The sequence below is a fragment of the Aedes aegypti genome, chromosome 2 (assembly GCF_002204515.2).
Source record: "Aedes aegypti strain LVP_AGWG chromosome 2, AaegL5.0 Primary Assembly, whole genome shotgun sequence".
Classification (NCBI taxonomy): Eukaryota; Metazoa; Arthropoda; class Insecta; order Diptera; family Culicidae; genus Aedes; species Aedes aegypti.
The window spans coordinates 464729312-464751643 of record NC_035108.1 but is presented as its reverse complement, the minus strand read 5'-3'; the positions used below and the strand labels follow the sequence as shown (position 1 = coordinate 464751643).

At 37.9% G+C, this 22332-nt stretch overlaps 1 long non-coding RNA gene across 1 annotated transcript; it reads right to left on the bottom strand.

Annotated features, from left to right (window-relative positions):
- Positions 1-20747: 20747 nt before the first annotated feature.
- Positions 20748-21115, bottom strand: LOC110676116. Its single transcript, XR_002500083.1, has 2 exons — positions 20936-21115; positions 20748-20876 (listed from the first exon to the last, which is right to left on the bottom strand). It is a non-coding gene; the product is annotated as an uncharacterized LOC110676116 (long non-coding RNA).
- Positions 21116-22332: the final 1217 nt, after the last annotated feature.

The window sequence follows — 22332 nt, the reverse complement described above, 5'->3', positions numbered from 1 at the left end:
TCAAGGAGTTGCATCACAGAGATTGAAAATTAATCTGTTTTTTTTTTTCAATAATTTTAGCAATTACTCTTAAATTTTGTCAAGAGTTTTTCTAAAAATCCTTTTTTATCAAGAATCACTTAAGAACTTACACAAGTTTTTTTTAGAGTTTACTCTAATATTTGCTTTGGAAATTCGTCACGAAAAACTTATGGTAGAATGCTGGGCAAAATCTGTGAAAACTTCATTGAGAAATCTCTTGATTTTACAGGAGGAGTTACTGATACTAGAATTTCCTGGATTTCTTGTTACTGTAATTTCCAAAGAAATCTTAGAAGCTATCTCTGGAGTAATTTCTCAAGATATCCTTAGAGATATTCGTAGTCAAAATCTTAAAGAAATTCTGAAGGACAATTATGTAGGAAATCCTGAGAAATCCATGAAGGCATTTCAGGTTGAATATTGCAACATGTGGGGCCCAGATAGCGTAGCGGTAAACGTGCAGCTATTCAGCAAGGTCAAGCTGAGGGTCGTGGGTTCGAATCCCACCGGTCGAGGATCTTTTCGGGTTGGAAATTTTCTCGACTTCCCAGGGCATAAAGTATCATCGTACCTGCCACACGATATAAGCATGCAAAAATGGTCATTGGCATAGTAAGCTCTCAGTTAATAACTGTGGAAGTGCTCATAAGAACACTAAGCTGAGAAGCAGGCCATATAACAAAGCAGGTTTAAGAAAAAAAATTCCCTATCTACTTAATTTAGGTCTCCTGAATCTGAATATGATACCAAAATTCTTACAACTCGAGAATTTGATCAATTTATTGCAAAACTATACTTTGATAATAGGCAGATTATCAAAGTTCAGTTTTGCAATAAAATGATACGCCTAAATGTAGGCAATTTCCCTTGAAATAAGCACATTATTTAAGAATAAATGGTTTTATGAGCAAAACACTATACTTGCTATGCTGTATGATATTAAAAATGAGTTCAGTGGTTCATACTTAACCTTACACAACATTTTAAACACTCAAAGTTGACATGTAGGCATAGTAGCAGTGGATCGTTTAGCACCGACATTTCTAACTGTATTGTTTACACCTTCAAAAAGTGTGAATATTTCTATGCAAAACTGACTTTAATAAAAATGAAATAGATCAAAATCATCATTAGGCATCTATAAACTTGAAAACAAGGAATGTCTATGGTGTCAACGAAATCCACGGGAGGAAATGTTTCTTGTTACCGACCTGATCAAATTCGCCCTAGTGATCAATTTGCCCCCAGATTACGGTATTTCATCAAAATATGTGGTTCGAAAATTTCTCTAATAATTTTTCAAATAAAATTCAATAATCTCCATGGGTTCTTCAGAACTTTATTCAAAATTCTACCCTTGTCAATACTACAGCAATTATTAATGCTTCGATCATTCATACATACTTCCTTAAAAAATGGAACGGAAACGACCTTTGGTGACGCAATAAAAAAAAGTCATTGTCAGTATAATAACTCTGGCAGGTCGTCGTCTCGTCGTCGACGAAAGAATGCACGACTAACTTCGATTCAAAATCGTCAACCAGCAAATTTTTCTTCATTCCGCTCACAAGAAGAAGGCGTTTACTGTATATTCGCTTGCTTCGCACCAACCAACGAATGCCATCACATAATTGCTTGTATTGGCAAATGAACCCGTTCTCCCCATGATTCCACAATAGCTCTGTTGGTAAGCGCGTGGAGTTCACGATCCAGAGATTGTTTGATCAATTCCAGACGGGTTTTTGTTGTTTTGTTTCTATTTTATTTTTTCAAAAAAATGCTCTTATTCAGTCGAAGACACGATGCATATTTTTAGTCGGCTCAATGCTCCCGAACGAAGATTCACCCGTAACGAAGGAATTGTATTTGTTCATCATGACGCCGAGCCCATGTATCGGATCTATGCGGCAAATTGTCATCCGACGCAAATGCAAATGCCCAATATTTTATACAAGGGATTTTCTTGTGTAAGAACTTTGAGGTTCGGAAGCTAATATTTATTTTATAGGCATCCAGCTTTTCACGAAAAAAAAAAAAAAAGGTGGGGATTGCTCATCAAACCTTCCGGTCCGCCTCATAGTTACGTACTATTTGGTGCTGGGTGTAGTTCTTGTTTTTCCAGCTGTATTGAAAAGCATGAGCCATAGTCTTTGGCATACAATCGGATCTTTCTTTAGCAGAAAAGAACCGAAATGTCTATCGACGACCGGTGATTGCTAGCAGATATAGTGGAGAGCTTGTCTTGAAACGTTCATCGCTTCAATTGAAAAACTGAATACACTGATTGCCTGTCGATCAGAGCCGAACTAGGCATAGATCGTATACATACATCTGAATCTACATGTCTCCGATGTATTACATCGTTCCAGGTGGGAGTTATCTGATATGTGAATATGGTACAGTCGAATTTCGTTCGTTGCACTACGTTTAATTGCACTTCGTTTTAATTGGGCTCCCGTTAAGTGGGCTATAGCCCACCTAAAACGAAGGCAAGTGTCACTTTCTGACATAAACCGCAATTTGTTAATGTTGGTAGCCCTGAATTTCTATTGTAATCGGTGTTTTGACAGCTCAAATCTTAGCCCGATTAGTGAAAGTCTTTCACTAATCGGGCCACGGGTTTAGTGCAACGAACGAAAGTTGACTGTACCATAACAGAATTTTCCATCTGAACGAAGTGATAAATCATAATATTCCGCAAACTGTATCACACATCTACAGAATGTATTGCGTGAAGTTAAGACACAGCAGAGTATTGGGTACATAGGACCAAGTCCCTGCCGGGTGGCGCGAAACTGATGAGCGATAGACAATAGAATCAACAACACTGCCATAAGGGATAGTAAGCATGTGACTATTGTCGAAACTATGATTAGGAGGCAAATCAACATCCCAATATCAAATTTGTGTTACAACCAATGTAGGTATTATTAAATTAGGCTGTAGAAAATGATAAATATCTGATCACTTAGGAATGTGTTGCAAGGTAATAAATGCTCGTAGTCTGTTTTCTTCGAATACACATGTATAAATTGTTAAAATTGCCGAATCATACGCGGAATTTATTAAACGGATCATGAAATTAGGACTGAAATCATAATGATGATAGATTATCAACTTTCCTTTCGTCGTGCTATTTGTTACCGTTAGAATCACCAAACTGATTGGATTCCCATACATACACCAATACAACAGCACGAAAACTGAAGTATTATAATCGCGCGTTGAAACTTATTAAATATCCATATATTACATCAATAGTGAATTCTTGTATATAGCTAGTATAAATAACAATATCATTAACTTCTTAAACATTCTTTAACTGAAAACAGGATGCTTGTTTTATCAAACATGCTCAATCGGCACCTAAAATCTCGGATCCAAATAGTTTGCTGAATAAAAATTGTGTCTAAATAAAACGTGTAGGCCAACAAAACATAATTGAGTAGGAGTTTAAAAGTTACTTATCACATGAAAAGCAGTTTAAATTAATCTATTAGTAGATCAACACTAATGCTCACATTTTTATATTCTCATTTCATCATGGTCCTCATTGCTCGAGCGGAGACGAACACCCTGGAGATGGAAAAATCGACAGCGCTACGATAAGGAAACGTAACAGATGAGAAACTATCGATACATTTATCAATTATAAAACCCCGTTTTAATGTTAACACTTTGTTTCTGTTTTTTTTTCTGTTTTTTCGTTTCAGCAATCAAAAACCGAACCAACTGTACTATCTTTTCATTTCTTCTTCGTTATACTTATAGTCCCTCTGGCACTGAACCGAGTGGTGCGCCTTCCGCTTTATTACTGGTGCTGTCTTTCCTGTACATTTGGCATAGTGTCGGAGGTGGTGTACTGTATTTGCTATACAACGCGCTACTTTCGATATTGTGCTTGGCGTGTGGGGAGGCAGTACTAGTGGTGAAGCGGAGGGCGCCATTCGGTTTAGTGCCAGAGGGACTATATCTATTTAATGTATCTGAAGCTTGTGGGACCGCTTTAATTCCGGCGCCTGCTTGTGGAAGATCCCGGTGTGCTAAACGGTATAGGACATGTTAACGGGGGAGGCTTGGTAGGTCCTCACCCAGCCCGTGTCTAGATGGGCGGATAATTGTCTGCCAGGGTGTGGATTGAGCAATTACAATTACAAATCCAGCTTTTCACGAAAAAAAAATCTACAGTACTCATTTTGAAGTTACGGTTGGACTAATTCTTATCATTTCTAATGGTACAAATCATATTAGCGACAAATTTTGAAAAATTTAGCAGACGAAAATCGGGTTCCAAAGATAAAACCGTTTGATGCCGAAGACGAATAACACTCTATTTAAAAATAAATTCGATGAAATATCACAGATGCGTTGGATTTAAACCTTCAATATGTCTAAAAAAATCGGAGTTTTTCTTGGTGTTACAAAAAACACCATCATTTCATAATTGAAAAATGAGTTGAAAAACATTCTGGATTTCCATACACCTTTCCAGTTATTTTTGATTACATAAAAAAGCGAAATAGCGGATAAATCAGTATGAAATCATAATTGCAGTCCAGTAAATTATTCCTAATAATTGGGGTTTATCGATATTTAATAACATATTCTAAATGTACATATTTAACTAAATTAAATTAACCCTCTAATACCCAACCCCGCCTTTAGACGGGGTACACTTTGGAATTTTGTGTATTTTTTCGTAGCTCTGAAATCAAAATGATTTTATTTTTGGCTTATACCTTGACTTATAACACGCATATAAGAAAAGTTTTTTATGACTTTTGAAACTTTTTTGTATTTTTAAAAACTGTTTGAAAAATTGCATTCTTATATAACCTACAAATGCCTTGGGTTCATTTAACGTGTAATATAAAAAATCGTACCTTTTATATTTTTCTACGATCAACCTACCACAAAAAAAGAGCCTGGTGGTATTTATATGATTTCAAACCTGTTTTTCCGTTAGTTACACGGAAAATAAAATACGCTACGAAAAAAAAAAATTAAAAATTTAATGTTTTTAAAAGCACCGTAAAAATTTAAATTTTTATTATTGCCAAAAATCAACAACTAAGAAAAGGCTTCAAGAAAAAATGAAAAAAGCTAGGGATGTTCAAAAATAAAAATTATAAAAATCAAAAACCAAAATTTAAAAATTTGCAAATAAAAATAAATAATTGCCCAAAACTTAAATCGAAAATAAAAATTTGGGTATTTGAAGGAAACAACTTTTTTTCAGTTTGGTGGTTATTTATTGAATGTCAGTCCTTTTACATATTTAGTCATGTCTTCCTAAGTCACTGCCTACCTTGATGATATTAATTACAACATTTCGGCCATCCTGATTAACCGATGTCCGCATCGGCTGTTTTATTTGTTGAATTTAGATCTACTAGATTATTAGGAGATAACCATAGTTTCATATTCCCTGGTGAACATACAGATTGAAAAGGAAGGCTAGATGCTTGAAAGCCTTCTATATCCGTAACTACATAGCGATCATTTGGTAAAACTTTTTGGATAACATAAGGACCTTTGAATTTTTCTGACAATTTTGATGGTGAAACTGTTTTAAGGACAATAAAATCACCTATCTTATACTCAGTTACTTTTTTGCGTTTTCTATCAGTTGCCGATTTACTATACATTTGATTTTTTTGAATGATCTCCATTGCCTTATTTCTTTCAGATTGTAAATCTATTCTTCTATAATTATTATTGTAATTCTTTACAAATGCCTCCAAGTTATTATCAACAAAATCCAAATTTCTTTGAAGTGATCCAAATAATAAAACACTAGGATAATTTTTTATAGACCTATTATATGTATTGTTAAAAATATACTCCATTCTATTTAACAGATCATTCCATTTCAGACCAGTATCAATAATTAATTTCGATAGCATAGGTGTAAGTGTTCTATTTACACGTTCTGCTTGTCCATTTGCTTCTGGAGTGTACGCTGCAGTTTTTACATGTTCAATGCAATTACTTTCTACGAATGTTTTAAATTTTGATTATGAAAAACAAGATCCTCTATCAGTAATAATTCTAGCTGGTTTGCTGTAATAATTCATGTAATTTGATAGATTTCTAATAACTTCGTCTGTGTATGTCGTTTTTGTAGGATAGAATTTAACATATTTAGTAAATGCATCAACAACAACTAAAATGTGCTTAAACCCTCCACTAGATTGTAGTTGGATCGGGCCATAATGATCTAAATGAATTGTATTAAATGGTTCATTACCTTTATTAATTGTTTTTAAAAATCCTTCTTTCTTACCTTCCTTTGGACTATAAAAAATCCAACTTAAACAATTTGAAATATATTTCTTAACAATCTTCCTCATATGTGAAAACCAATAATGCTTTTTTATTTCGAAGATTGTTTTATCGATACCAATATGTCCATTTTTATCATGACAAATTCTAATAATATTATCAATCATTAATTTGGGTATTACTAATAACATTTTATCATCAACCTTTCTGAAAAGAACACCATTTCTCAATTCAAAATTTGGAAAAGTGCTTTTTTCAAGATGCTGTTTTATATTTTTCAATTTATCATCTTGCTCTTGAGCCAAAATAACATTCCTTTCAATATCTACTGTATCTAATAAATTAATATCAATATTTTGTAATATTTCTTTATTCTTTGTCATATTTTGTCTACTTAAGGCATCGACATGTTTCATCCGCGTTTCATCTCTATATTCCAAAGTGTAGTCATAATTTTCAAGAAACAAAGCCCACCTACTAATTTTTGGATTAATTTCTTTCTTTATCAAAGTTTGTGCTAATGCATTGCAATCGGTAAGTATTTTGAAATTCATCCCAGATAAATAAACATGGAAACGTTTTATTGCATAAACTACCGCAAGAGTTTCTAACTCAAAACTATGTAATTTCGACTCAAAATTGTCTGTATTTTTACTAAAATAACTAACGGGATGGAAATTATTATCTTCTTGTTTTTGCATCAATATTGCTCCAAATCCATATGAACTTGCATCACAGTGCAGTTGAGTTTCAGCATTTGGATTAAAAATACTTAGTATAGGTGCAGATATTAATCTTTTCTTTAAAGTTTGAAAAGCATCAAGTTGTTCATCACTAAAATTTAATACTGTATCCTTTTTTAATAAATTATATAACGGTCTAGAAATAGCAGCAAAGTTTTTTAAAAATTTTCTAAAATAACTCGTTAATCCTAAAAATCTTTGAATATCTTTAACATTTTTTGGAACAGGAAAATTAGACACAGCCTCAATATGCGATTTATTTGGGCGTCTACCAAATTTATTAATCGTATAGCCTAAGTAATCAATTTCTTCAAATAAAAATCTGCATTTCTCCAAATTCAACTCTAGAAGATTTTTACTTCAAATTTCGAAAACTGATTGCAATATTTCCAAATGTTCTTCAAAAGTATCAGAAAATATAATAATATCATCAATATAAACAGAAAGTTTTCCTTCTTCAATCTAGTTTTTGAAAATTATGTTTATGAACCTCTGAAAAACTGCAGGAGCATTACAAAGACCAAAAGGTACGCGTAAATATTCATACTGGCCAGATAGAGTAACAAATGACGTAAATTTAGTGCACTCAGGAGCAATTTTGATTTGATGAAATCCAGATTTTAAATCCAGCACTGAATATATTCGTTTGTTTCTTAATTTGTCCAAAATATCTTCAATTAATGGTAAAGAATAATTATCTCTATGAGTGTCTTTATTTAATTTACGATAATCAACGCACATTCTTATATCACCGTCTTTCTTTGATATTAAAACTATAGGGCTAGCAAATGGAGAATCACTCTCTTTAATAACGTTTTCGTGCAAAAGTTCTTTAATTTTTTTATCTACTTTACTTTTTTCGGCATGTGACAATCTTCTAGGCTTAAAATGAAACTGAGTACCAGTTTTCAAATTAATTTTCATATCATATTTAGTTTCAGCCTGCTTAGGCTTCTCGGAAAATAAATAGTGTCATATTAATATATCCAATAACTTTACAAACTGATCGTTACTTACATTTCCAACATTTGCTAAAATTTTTGATTCATCGACCGCATTAATAGGTTTCATTTCGTCAAGCTGTTCAGCATTCAGTTTCTCAATGATTGGAGTTCTGGAAATACTTATATGGTTTCTCTCAATAATTGTTCGAACCCCAGGTTTCATTATTAAATCGCGTCCAATAATTGCATCATACGACGACATGGTTGAATCAGGAACGACCAAAAAGCTTACCTTAAAAAGAATATTTTGAATATGAACATTAGTATTAAATTTTCCTAAAATGGTTAGTCGTGTTCCTCCGATACCCTTATAGATTTTAGTTTTATCGTGATCATCAATTTTTTCATGTTTTGTATGTTTAAGATGTATCAGAGAAACAGGACTTCCTGTACCTAATAAAGCTTTTAAAGGTTGGTCACTATTACTAATTTGCAAATTTACAAGTCCGTTATATTGTTCGTCTAACTCAGTCGATTTGTCAGGTGTTGTGTCAACAGCTCCAATCCGCTTGGGACTATGGTGTATTTGCTCCTTCCGTGGATTTTTACGACAAATTTGACGACATCTCGCAGCAATATGTCCTGGTTGACGACAATTATAACAAATGATGGAAGAAGATGAGTTGGTCCTCTGATGAATTTTGATGAACGCAAAGGCATTTTTGATATCTGCAACTTTTGAAAAGTTTCTTATTCTTGCCTGATTTCTTAACTGTAGATCAGGAATTCCCTCAATAAGGTACTCAATTAACGACGATTCGTGGAGCTGTAACGGTAACGCCAAAATCTGTTTTTCACTGCAATATTCACCAAAGGATTCTCCAAAACGCCATTTTCTTGATTCCAACTGTTTGTATAATTAAATTGAACTTGTCTTCACCGAAAAAAATTCTTCCATTTTCTTGAACCATTCTAGGAGATCCATTTTCATTAAATCCGTCTGTGACATGGACCAAATTTGCGCATTCCCTTTCAAATGTTTCAAAACGATAAGCTTCATAATGTCATCATTGATCTTGAAAATATGTTTGATTTGTTGTGCCAACTTCGCAAAATGTTCAAAATTTTCATAACTATTCCCCGAAAAGTCTGGTAAAAGGTCAAATACTTCATTTAAATTGAACATCCAAATAGATTTTTCTTCCGTTGGTTTTTGAGCCATTCTTGCATTTTCAGTTTGAATACATTCTCCTGAACTTTCATTCACGTTTGTTTGAAGCGAAAAGCGATTGTTGTCCAAAACACCAACGAGTGATTCTTGAAATCCAGAATTATTTGATTCGGCTGAATTATGTAGATTCGAAAAAGGAAGTTGTCTTCCGAAATTTTCCGATTCGTAGATATCCGAAGACTCCTGGCTTCTAGAGAACATCTTGGGTGCAAAGCGATATTTTCAGGCGGTATCCCACTTCTGAATTGAAGGAAACAACTTCTTTTCAGTTTGGTGGTTATTTATTGAATGTCAGTCCTTTTACATATTTAGTCATGTCTTCCTAAGTCACTGCCTACCTTGATGATATTAATTACAACAGTATTAGAGGGTTAAATCAAAAAATTGAATTCACATATCAGGGGGACAATTTCAGATAACTATTGGTCTCAAGGGGGCGAAAGTTGAAAAAGTTTGGGAAGCACTGTTCTAGAGCATTGCATCGTTTTTGAAACAAAAACTGGTTTTGAAAATTTGTAGAACAGTGATGGTTATTTTCCTCTTAGGTTCGAATATATTATTTTCGCCATATCTGAATTTGATGATTGAAGGAACTTTCATATCATTCCAAAAGCATAGTTGTTTTTTGAGGAAATTGAATAAAAATCATCAAATTTATGTTTTTTAAGAAGACATTTTTTTTGTTGAAGTGAAAAATACTTATTTTGTTTAAGTTTTTCATAGCCTTTCTTGAACTTTTGAAATGCTTATCTTTGAGAACAAATTTGTAGTTACCTAAAATCAACTATTCGTTAATCATTTATGTATGTTTAAAAGTTTCTCGAACCTGGAATTATGTTTGAGAACTTGGAAAAACCTGGAAATATCAGGGAATTTCATTTCAGTAAATGAGTAGACACCCTGCCTGCTCTTGGATGTCAAATATTAAGTACAGTCGCCTCTCCACATCTCAATATCGAAGGGACAATCGAGATAGGGAGAGATCAAGACAAAGAACAAATTTTTGATGAATACTATATCGAAAAACACTCCGTTGCCAAGTCATTTTGCGCTCCTAATTTGTTTTGAATCCCAAAACTTTGGTCTAGTAACCTTCGATATTGGTCATATCGACATACGGAGAGAAAATAGAGAACATACAATCAACAGAAACACATCGAGATATTGAGATATCGAGATAAGGAGGATATCGAGATATGGAGAGTGAAAATGTATGCAGACTGAAGGGACTTCTTCTACAATATGAAATAATCAAATTTAAGGACTTAAAAAATAGATTGAAAGCACTTCTAATGACTAAAACGCTTTTAGTCTCTCTATCAGCAGCTTCAAATTTTTACCATAAAAATATCAAATCGCTTTAACTTTTTTGTTGTTTTTTTTTTTAAATATATTTTAGCATGATTTTTTAACAAGTTTCCGGAAACTCTTCTATTTTCAGAATCTGCTTCGATATTGATCATTGGTCATCTGGTTTTGAAGATATTCCGATGTTTCTCGAAGTCTTCGAACGTCGGGTGCTTGGGACGATATATGGCGGTCTGTTGGAGAACGGTGTGTGGCGGCGAAGGATGGTCCACGAGCCACGCGCCACCTGAAGGTAGCAAAAGCTGGATCAATGCGTTGGGCGGGGCATGTTGTGAGAATGCTGGAAAACCCTGAAAAATGGTGTTCGCTTCCGTTCCGGCAGGTCCAAGAAGGCGAGGAGCGCAGCGGGCACGGTGGGCTGACCAGGTTCTGCAAGATCTGGCGAGTGTGGGCCGCAGCCGATAATGGAGGAAGGCAGCTGCGAACCGAGTTTTATGGCGTGGAATTGTTGACGTGGTTTTATTATAATAACAATTAATTACCAATGAATGAATTAATGAAGCACAAATGTTGCAATCATATCTAGTTTAATCATTTTTATGTTATCAATATATTACATTGAATATCTTATCAATAGCAAAACATACAATCATAGCCAAATTTGTCATTGGTCTGTTATTCATGTACGTCATCTAATAACTAATCAATAACAGAATATACTACAGTCAACTCTCCCTTACTCGATATTATTTATCTCGATATTTCCCCTAACTCGGTGGAATGCGCGATCCCTTCAATCTAACATGCTTTGATACCTATGAAAGTCGATACCTCCTAACTCGATGCTATCTGTGAGTTTACCTCTCTAATTCGATATTTTCACGAAAAGTTCCAATTGTTAATACATTTAATGAATTTGAATATTGTAAATGCTAAAACAAGATAAAAAAAAAAGAAATTCATTGAAATTTTAAAAATTTCTATTTTATCTCTAATATTTATTTTTTTTATTTTCGCTCTAAATATCAGTGTTTGCTATTTAAAATCGGTCTGCGCATGATTTCGACAATGATCTAGTTTAAATCGCGAATTTATGAATTTTGATCTTTTTCATTTTTATCCCTATCCTTTTTCATTTTTGTCTGAAAATTCCTATTTCCACACATTTTACCAATGTGATCGATTTTTTAAATAGTGTCATTAAAAACCCCATATTCACACTCATATGCTTTTATTAACCCGTCAACTCCCAAGGTGGCCCAGAATTGCGCTTGAGTCCTGAAATGGTTATCAATAGCTACATTCTCATAAAATAAACACAGCTTGGAAAACAATTAAAGTCTATGGTGAGAATACAAAAAAAAAAATCTGATAGCTCGATGGAATCAATTTTGCATTTTACTATATTTATCAAATATTTTCGGTGGGAAAAGTTCAGCTCTCTTACTATCAAGGGTGGAGAAAACTTACGCTTACTAAAACAGGGTCCAGAAAAAGTTCAAAGTCCAACTTTGACAAAGCATATCTCCGTCGTTTTCTAAGCAATTTCCAAAACTTTTGCAGCAATGGAATCAGACACTCTTCAAGATCAATATACACTTAAAAGTTATTAAAATAGATAGTACCTATGTCCTAAGTTTTTTTTTATTTTTAAGTGAGCTCAAAATTGAAGAGAATAAGCAGTGTCTTGCCCCTCGTCAACCACATCCTGTGCATTACTTTTCCACTGGGGCGACTGCCGCACCCCAACGGCGACGGCAGAGCAGTGTGTAGAGAAAGAGACAGTGTTCAGTTCAACTTTGTACATCCGACGAGAAACACGTAGAGTAAAAGTTTCCTTTATTCAGTTTTCCTAAAACTCGTGGTCGTTCCTTTTTCCGGTAATCCGAAACATACGCAGATTCCCCTGTGCGGTAAATCGTACTCTCCCACAGGTTATGAGCCCGGTTTGCGTTTCGGAAAGTGCGGGAGGAAATTTTTGAGAAATTTTCGTTTCGTTTGGCGGCGTCGCGAGTGGCTAATCGGCGGTGGTAGTGCATTTGCAAAATGGCGGATTTCAAGGGACTCGCTTTCGAGAAGTTGAACAATCGAAATTGGAGCACGTGGAAATTCCGCATTGAAATGTTGCTCACCCGTGAGGAGGTTTGGCATGTGATTGCCGAACCGAAGCCAGAGCCAGTGGACGACCGGTGGAAAAAGGCTGATCAAAAGGCGAGGGCGACTATTGGGCTTTGCATTGAAGAAAGCCAATATAGCCTAGTGAAAAGTGTTGATTCGGCGAAAGGGTACTGGGACAAGTTATGTGCGTACCATGAAAAATCGACAATCACGACACAAGTGGCATTGCTGAACAAATTGTGGAGCATGAATCTTTCGGAAGGTGGTGACGTTGAGTGTCACATTCGCGAGTTAGAAGAAGTGTATGACCGGCTTGCGGCCGCGGGGCACGTTCTGACGGAGTCCTTCAAGATTGTGTTGTTGTTCAGAAGTTTGCCTGAATCGTATCAGGGGCTGGCAACTTTGCTGCAAAGCCAGCTGGATGCGGGTACGACGATGGAGGCAGTTAAAGTGAAAGTGCTTGAAGAATTTGAGCGCCGGAATGAGCGTTCTGGGCGAGTGAGTGGATCGGCGAGCAGTGAAGCTACCGCCATGAAAAGTGCGACAAAGAAGAGTCGAGAGAAGAGTAGTGCGGTGAAAACATGCTACCACTGTGGGAAGCCCGGTCATCTCCGGCGTGATTGTCGGGCATGGAAGAATGCGAAGCAGGGTGACGATGAAAAGAAGAAGCCCGAAGCTAAGCAGAGTGCGAAGAAAGCCAACGATGACAAAAGTTATGTGTGCTTTTCGGCTACCAACAGTGCGAGAAACAATGAATGGTATGTCGATAGTGGTGCCAGCTGTCATATGACAAATGACGAACAGTTTTTCACTAAGCTGGTTAAGAAAAGTGGCCCGAGTGTTGTGTTGGCAGACGGGAAAGTTGTGAAAACGGCGGGTTGTGGTTATGGCACACTTCGTGGTGTGAGTGGAAGTGGTAACGTCATTGATGTGAAGCTAACCGACGTTTTGCTTGTGCCGTCGCTAACCAGCGGCTTGATATCCGTTGATAAGCTAACCTCCAAAGGGTTCACGGCTGTTTTTGAAGTCAGAGGTTGTGAAATTCGTGACAAAACTGGTGAGGTCGTTGTTGTCGGTGACCGATATGGTGGCTTGTATCGGTTGAAGCTTGGTGAAGTGTCGAGGAAGGTGGAAGAAAAGGTGCATAATCCGCTGTGCCAGCACCAGTGGCACCGACGTTTTGGCCACAGGCATCCGGGAGTGATAAACAGGATTAGTGATGAGAAGCTAGGTAACGGGATGAAGGTCGTAGACTGCGGCATTCGGCTTACCTGCGAGCCGTGCATCGAGGGCAAACTGGCTCGGAATCCGATCCCGAAAGTGGCGGAACGCAAATCAACGCCGCCGTTGGATTTGGTCCACACAGATCTCTGTGGGCCAATGAAAACGACAACCCCCGGCGGTAAGAGATTCATCATGACGATGATTGACGACTTTAGTCGTTATACCGTGGTCTACCTACTCGCCAAGAAATCGGAAGCACCAGGTAAGATCAAAGAATATGTTCGTTTTGTCCAAAATTTGTTCGGCCGCAAACCCAAGATCATCCGATCTGATGGCGGCGGCGAATACTGTAACCAGGAATTGCGCACATTCTTTGCGGAAGAGGGAATCAAGGCCCAATATTCTACGGCGTATACTCCGCAACAAAATGGCGTTGCGGAGAGAAAAAATAGGTCGCTTCAGGAGATGGCTCGAACCATGTTACTGGATGCTAGTCTTCCCACGCGTTATTGGGGAGAGGCAGTGGTGGCAGCGGCGTTCTTGCAGAACAGGCTTCCCTCGCGTGCTGTGGATACTACTCCCTTCGAAAAATGGCACGGACGCAAACCAGAGTTAGGATACCTCCGCGTCTATGGGTGCCATGCGTTCGTACACGTCCCAGATGTTAAACGCGGTAAGTTTGACGGGAAAGCGCGAAAACTTCGCTTCATTGGATATTCCGAAGAACATAAGGGGTACAGGTTTGTCGACACTTCTACCGACAAGATCACCATAAGCCGGGATGCGCGATTCCTGGAGTTGGATGATGGATCTTCTCACAGCCTGGCGAAGGATCCGAGTCAGGAGCCCGTGAACACTGAAGTGGTATGGCCGCTCAAGGAAAACTCGGACCAGCAAGCTGAAGAAGAGGATGTTCCTGCGGAACTGCCTGAAGATCAAGACGAGGATAGTATGTTTTTCGACCTGGAAGATCAGGATGCCGAAGCTGACCCCCTGGCTGTGAAGCAGGAGGAGGAGGACTCGGAGGAAGAAGACCGTGAAGAAGCAGCGCGATCGAATCAAGGAGCAGGCGTTCGGCAATCAGGCCGCCGGACGCGTGGTGTGCTACCCAACCACCTATCAGATTACGTTGTTGGTGTAGCAGCACATTCGGAGTTGGAACCGGTAAGTTTCGAGGAGGCGATGTCTTTCCCGGAACGAGATGCTTGGAAATCGGCTATGGACAGTGAGATGGCGTCCCACAAAAAGAATGGTACGTGGGAGCTAGTTCCTCTCCCGAAAGACAAGAAACTAGTTGGAAGCCGATGGGTATTCAAACTCAAGCGGAATGAATGCAACGAGATCGTGCGCTATAAGGCACGGATTGTGGCGCAGGGGTTTACCCAGACTCCTGGTGTGGACTTTGGCGACGTTTTTGCTCCGGTGACTCGCCATGCCACTCTGCGAACTCTTTTGGCATTGGCTGGAAAGAAGAATCTCGTAGTGAAGCACCTAGACGTCCGAACCGCTTATCTGTACGGCAACATAAGCGAGGAAATCTACATGAAGCAGCCCCCGGGATATGTCGCTCAAGGCAAGGAGGAGCTTGTATGCCGGCTGCGTAGGAGCATATACGGACTGCGACAATCGGCCCGCTGCTGGAACGAGAGGCTGACGGAAGTGCTGAAGAAGATGGGGTTCGAGGCAAGCGATGCTGATGCGTGTTTGTTCGTGGGCATTGTGAACGGGAAGAAAGTGTACTTGATTGTTTATGTAGACGATTTTCTCGTGGCATGCGAGAGCGAACAAGTGATCACCAGTGTTTTCGAACAATTGAAGAAGAGTTTTGACATTCAATGCCTCGGCGATGTGAAATGTTTCCTGGGTCTCGAAGTACAGAAGAAAGACAATGTGTATAGTGTGAGTCTGACAAACTATATAGACCAGTTGGTAGCGAGAGTGGGACTCAGTGAAGCAAAGGTTTCAAAAACGCCGATGGACAAGGGTTTACTTGGTGATGAAGTGAACGATAAACCGTTAGAAGACGTTACGAAATACAGAAGCGCGGTGGGTGCACTTATGTATATTGCCGTGTGCGCTCGCCCCGACATCATGAACAGTGCTGCAATACTTGGCCGGAAGTTCAGTGCACCTTCGGAGAGTGACTGGACGGCAGCCAAACGCGTAATCCGTTACCTCAAAGGAACACGCGATTGGAGGCTGATTCTCGGCGGTGATAACGAAGATCTTGTGGCATTTTCGGACAGCGATTGGGCAGGAGATACCGGGACACGAAAGTCAACTACCGGCTTCGTGCTATTTTATTCAGGAGGAGCCGTTTCGTGGGCAAGTCGCCGGCAAGACTGTGTCACGCTGTCGACTTTAGAAGCAGAGTACGTTGCCCTAACGGAGACGTGCCAAGAGGTGGTCTGGATGCGACGACTGCTTCGTGATCTTGGAGAGGAGCAAACTACAGCGACGATTGTTCACGAGGACAATCAGGGATGCCTCAGCTTTGCTCAGTCCGAGCGTTCTAGCAAGCGGTCAAAGCACATAGAAACAAAGCGCCACTTCGTGAAGAACCTATGTGAACGAGGCGAGGTTGCGTTGGTGTATTGCCCGACGGAGGACATGAAGGCGGACGTTCTAACGAAACCGTTGGGAAGAGTCAAGCATCATCACTTCGCGAGCGAGCTTGGATTGGTTGGCGGTGTGCCGAGCGTCAAACATTGAGGAGGAGTGAAGAGAATAAGCAGTGTCTTGCCCCTCGTCAACCACATCCTGTGCATTACTTTTCCACTGGGGCGACTGCCGCACCCCAACGGCGACGGCAGAGCAGTGTGTAGAGAAAGAGACAGTGTTCAGTTCAACTTTGTACATCCGACGAGAAACACGTAGATTGATTTCACTTTAAAATTACGAAAAGGCAGCGTCTATTAGCGTAACGCTAAAATTGCATGATGCATGATACGCTTTTTGCATGATAATTTTTAAATTTTGGTATGAGCCGTTACGCTTGAGCCTATTCCCCTCTCCCCCTTGAGCGTTACGAAATTTGTGGACGGCGCCAAGCCCCAACAAATCAAAAATCAAAAGTAATGATTTCGACTTTCACATTTTCCTACAAACAATCCGGAGAAAGTTTAAAGCTGTTTTTCTTTTATTTCTTGACGAGTAATGATGTTGTGTTTGTATTTTTTATAGTGGATTGTGTTTTGTTAGTAACTGGTAATAATTGTTAAGAATAAGTTATACATTTGGTCTGTTGATGTCATCCAATTAATTGAATAATACAAAGACATGTAACTTTTTAACATTAATCAGTTTATAGAAGTCCAGTGAAGATATCTGGGTAGAAATATTGTCAAACCGCCACCAAACCGGATCGCGCCAGTGTCACTCGCGACGCACCTCAACTCGCTGCCTTTTGAAAGCAGTTTTTAAGTGTGGCGCTGCATTCTTACAATGTTTATTAACACAGCACACTATTCAAATATTAGTCGCGACGCTTGGAGATTGAGAAAAAAAAATGTTTGTCTTTATTTCGGCCGGATCTAGAATAAAAAGTTTTCATTATACTCATATAGATTTTACAAAAGCAGTATTTTTATAACTGTAAGAATTCAATGAGATGACTAGTGAATTTGTTTATTTTTGTCCAAATATCTAATGCAAATAAATTTAGGTATAAAAATAACTTTATATTTTAATTTACGGTAAAAAATGGTTAAATAATAGGATGTTTCCTAGTTCTGAAGTAAAAAAAATTTTGAGTGTTTACTAAAATTTCTATTTCTGCTCAAATATATTCACTGGGCATCAAAAAGCAAATTATTATCAAAAAACACCATGTCATTGCTTTCCATTTTTATTTACAGGCTATTTGTCGAAAAAAAAACCTGTTATTACCATTAATTTGAATTGACAGGCGAACAGTTAAAAGAAATTGTGAGTGTTTTCCAAAATTTCAATTTTTGCTCAAACAGAATTTCTAGACTTCTGGAACGAAATTTATGTTGAAAAAAAAATGAATGTTATTGCTTCAAATTTGGAATTACTAGCAAATAATTTAAAACAATAAGGCTTTTCTCATTTTTTAACTATTGGAAATTTTTGTTTGTTGTAGTTTTATAATCAAGCGCAAATCACTGTTCTGGTACAATAAAAATTATTACTTAAAACTACATGTCATTGCTTTGCAACTCGATTTATGAACAAACAATTATAAAAAATGAGTATTTTCGTTGTTAGTAAAATAAATTTTGAGTGTTTTCAAAAGTTACTGTTTTTCCAAAACATGCTCAAAAATATGTGCCATGCCATTGCATTCATTATTAAAAAAATAAGTGTTTTCTAAAATTTCTATGTATAAAGGCTAGGAGTGTCTATTGCTTAATTACTTTGAGCAGACGTATATATTTAGAGTACGTTAATCTTACATGATGTATGGTTCCATTACTAAAATAATTTTCAAAATCGCTTCAAAAACAACGGAGATATGTATTGTCAAAGTTGGACTTCCGACCATCTGATGTGTGAATTCCGAAAATGATGTCCACTGAGTCAAAGATATCAGGTCTATTAACAAGTTCTCTAAAAATAATATCATTATATTTTGTGTCGTTTTCAAGTTATTTCAAGTTAAAAAATAGGACACTGGGCGTTAACGGATTAAGAAGAACATGTATCGAAGCCGAAATTTCAAAAGCACAAATTTAAAGAACCAGACAACTGTTCACCCTGAAAATTTGTATTCAGTTTGCACGGATGTATGGTCCCCTAAATTTATGTTTTTAAGAATTTTACTAGGGGATAGTACACAAATTATGTCACGCTAAATTTCGACTTTTTCGTCTGTGCTTAGACCTTAATTTATTATACTTATCTTCTAAGTTATTCAGTTATTCACATATTTTTTCTGAATTCATAGTTTGTAGATGAATGTACTGAGCCTATAAAATTCAAACTAAATTGTTGAAACGATTTCAATTTCTACAGCCCCTTCACATAATGCAGCTCACAATCCTCCTAACAAATCAAGCATTTCAGATGATTAAGCTTTCGACGTTTCTGTGACTTGTCGAACTTGACAGATAAGTTCAATCCCTCCAAAACCCACATGTCCTTAACACCCTATCTTACGGTACACATTTTTATATTGTTCGGTAAATCAGACACGTTTGTAATTTATAAACTTATACAATTTTATAAACTTTTTTTTTCAAAAATACAAAGTGTCCCAAAAGTGATTAAAAAATTTCCTAATGTGCGTGTTATGACTCAAGGCTTTAATGTAAATCAAAACCACACGTCGAAGCACAATGTTCGAGGTATGGCTTAGATTTGTCCTCATTAATTCACTTTAAGCCAAAAATGTTTGATTTCCGAGCTAAGAAAAAATAACAACATTCCAAAGGGTACCTGTCTAAAGCCAAAGGTAAGTACTAGAGGGTTAATCCTGAAAAAATATTCAAAAACGTATCTTTAAGGTGAACATGAATCGAAGCCAAACTTCAAGTTTTCTAGAGTACAAATCTAGAGAACCGAACACCCGTTTGAGCTGAAACATTAATCGATTGGTGACCACCAGCTAGCGATTAAGTTTTCAGCACAAACGGACGTTTGGTTCTCCAGACTTGTGATCTTGAAAATTTGAGGTTTGGCTTCGATTCATCTTCACCTTAATCTTAGCGACCAAACTAGTAGGTAGAAAATATACACGTTAAAAACCTAGAACATATAGGTATCAAATGCTTCGAAGAGATTCAATATACGACTGTCATAGTCATCAGTGGTTTTTTGTAAATAGCTCTGTGGAACAAGTTTGTTATTAGTTAAAAATTTAGTTGATCTTATTCACCTTGCAATATTTACAGAAACATAATACTTATCTTTTCTAGGCCAATACGCTGCCATGTCTTTCCTCTCGGATTATTTTTTCCTCGTTGTAATGGCGGGTTAGATATGAAAACAAGGATAAGAGAAAATAAATGTTAGTGATTGTTACATACTTTATTGCTGTATTGACCTACAATGAAATGATACAAAATTTGCTCTTTGGATTCCCATGATAACAATCCCCATGCAGCTTCCGAGAAACTCCATGGCAATGATCACTGTACGCCATGTGCGGCATTCAGGACATCTCAACACTACTGATGACGAACAACAAAAAATGAATCCGAAAGAGCAAAAGCCTTAACGTGAAGATACATCGAAGCCAAACCTCGAATTTTCAAGAGCACAAATCTAGAGAACCAGACAACCGTTTGTGCTGAAAATGCTACTCACTGGTCACTCGCTGGTGATGACCAATCGATTAGATTTTCAGCACGAACGGTTGTCAGGTTCTCTAGATTTGTGCTCTTGAAAATTCGAGGTTTGGCTTCGATGCATCTTCACCTTAATGTTTCAATGTAGGACAATCCAGCTTTATTGCATGTGAGAAGTTTTTAGTGATATTCTCACAACGGCCATTCAGAATGGTTCGACGGATGTAGATAAAATATCATTATGATTAAATTAACGCGACGACACGTTAGTAAGCTCAAAACGATTTTTGTAGTTGCAACATTTAATTGCAACTTTTAATTTAAATAGTTAAGCTAAGGGTCGGTTATTGTATATAATTTTATAGATAAGCAGAAGTATAGCACCAACGCGAAGTAATGACCTTCCATCCCATCTTCAAGTGCTCCCCACAAGCACAACACTTCATTCTGGCACTTTAGAACGTCCATGTTGTAACTTGTTCATACTAGAAATCTGCCTCGACCGAGTTGGCAGAACGCGCCCGTACCCCTTTCTGAACCAAAGGACAGGGTGGTTTTTCTTCTTTTCAGGTACATATTCCTCCTCATTAATGTACCTCCGGACTACAAAGCCTCTGAACCATGGGAGTTTATTTTTTTTTATTTTTCGCTAGTTCCATACTCTGGTTCCAGCGGGTCAGACAGGTACCAATCTGGTTCCGACAGGTACACCGTCCCTTTTTGCAGCGCCGAAGAGGCTTCCGGAAGGCATCTGTAACACAATTTTTGTAAACAAAATGCACTCCCTGAATAAATAATATATTTACGAACCTTTCGCAATCGCCGTCCTGCGGGTCTTTACTGCGGGTCAATCCGGTTGGTTGCATTTCCAGGCACGTTGAGGAAAAAACTACTTCGGAGGAACTTAGTGTTCAGAATGAAACAACAAACATTCCTGAGCCAGTCGAAAAAAAAACAAACAATCGCGTGTTCTGACACTTGGGCTAACAACAATAGCTGTGTTCAACGAGCTGCTCGAACTTGGTTGCAACCACTTGCGAGTCAGCTTTTGGTGTTCATTGAGCCACTCCAACCTACTTCGAGTCGCTCGGGTTTGTGTTCATTGAGCCGAGTCCAACCAACTCCGAGTCGCTCGAAACAGGTTGGAAGCTAGAGTCCGAGCTAGTTCAACCAGCTCGCAGTAGCTCGTGTTTTTGACATTTAAAAACGTAAACATTGAGAAAAAAAGCAAAATTCCGAAGCGATACGGATTGTTAAGTGCGCGAATTTTTTTTCACGTGGAATTCCGGTAAATTAGTAAAAAGAGTAAAAAGAGCGTTCATTGAGAAAGCAGCTTGGAGTTGCTCGAAGTAGCTTTGACAGTTATTTGTTGACAAAAAATACTATTGGGCGAACTACTTTCGGACAATAAAACACCGGAATTAACTTCAATAAAACCGCGAACATTTATTGTTGACTTTCTCTTATTGAGTTCAGAATACTAATGAAAGGCAAACACACAAACAGCGCTTTGGCGCGTAAACATCGGAAATAGCATTGGGCGCTATGCATAAAAGAATCGCTTACACACTAATCAGAAATTGTATACTTCATCACCCCTGCTCAATTTCAGATCATTGAGAGGTTCAGTTCCTCTCGCAGTCGACAAAATGGTCCACCAGGTAGAGACTTTGTCATGATGTCAGCCACTTGCTGTTCCGATGGAATGTACTCCAGTCGAATACGCCCCTGCTGAATCAAACTTCTGATGTACTGCAGCTTCACGTCAACATGTTTCAATCTGCCATGGTCCTTGGGATCATTTGCAACTTTTATGGTTGACTGGTTATCTTCGAAATACGTTACGGGAACATTCAGCTTGTAACCTATTTCCTCCAACAATCGAATCAGCCATACACCTTCACAAACTGCTGTACTGAGTGCGACCAATTCGGCTTCCGTCGATGACAATGATACAGTTTGTTGTTTTCTGGTTAGCCAAGTTGTCACACAGCCGAACACTCTGAAGACATAACCCGTCACAGAACGTCTGTCGATGATACTGTTGGCCCAATCCGCATCACAATAAGCAGTTATTACTTCTGCATTATCATCACCTCTATACTCCAGTCCTAAGTCCACAGTACCCTTGATGTATCTGAGGAGTCGTTTGAGATGTGTCCAATGTTCCTCAGTTGGACAACTTTGGAACTGGCTGTAATAGTTGA